Here is a 638-nt window from a genome sequence, read left to right as displayed (position 1 = left end):
ACCATGGGTATCAAGACTAGCAAAGCTTAAATGGGCAAGGAAGGGGTAAAGTGGCGAGGTTGCAGCAGCGACTAAGCATATATGGTGGCTAACATGCGCAAATAAGAGCGAGAAGAGAGCAAATGAAACGGTTGTGAAGCTAGCAATGATCAATAAGTGATCCTAAACTCCTACTTACGTCAAACATAACCCAAAACCGTGTTCACTTCCCGGACTCCGCCGAAAAGATACCATCACGGCTACACACGCGGTTGATGCGTTTTAATTCGTACCTGGTGTCAAGTTATCTACAACCGGACATTAACAAATTCCCATCTGCCACATAACCGCGGGCACGGCTCTCGAAAGTTTATACCCTGCAGGGGTGTCCCAACTTAGCCCATCACAAGCTCTCACGGTCAATGAAGGATATTCCTTCTCCCAGAAAGACCCGATCAGTCTCGGAATCCCGGTTTACAAGACATTTCGACAATGGTAAAACAACACCAGCAAGACCGCCCGATGTGCCGACAAATCCTGATAGGAGCTGCACATATCTCGTTCTCAGGGCACACCAGATGAGCAAGACGTCGGGTTGGCATAGACCCTGGTTGCCCAGGGGGCGCCGGACATCGCTCGGTTTGGACCAGCACTCGGAG

The sequence above is a fragment of the Triticum dicoccoides genome, chromosome 6B (genome assembly GCF_002162155.2).
Source record: "Triticum dicoccoides isolate Atlit2015 ecotype Zavitan chromosome 6B, WEW_v2.0, whole genome shotgun sequence".
In the NCBI taxonomy this organism is placed as follows: domain Eukaryota; kingdom Viridiplantae; phylum Streptophyta; class Magnoliopsida; order Poales; family Poaceae; genus Triticum; species Triticum dicoccoides.
Note: the sequence above shows the minus strand (reverse complement) of the source record.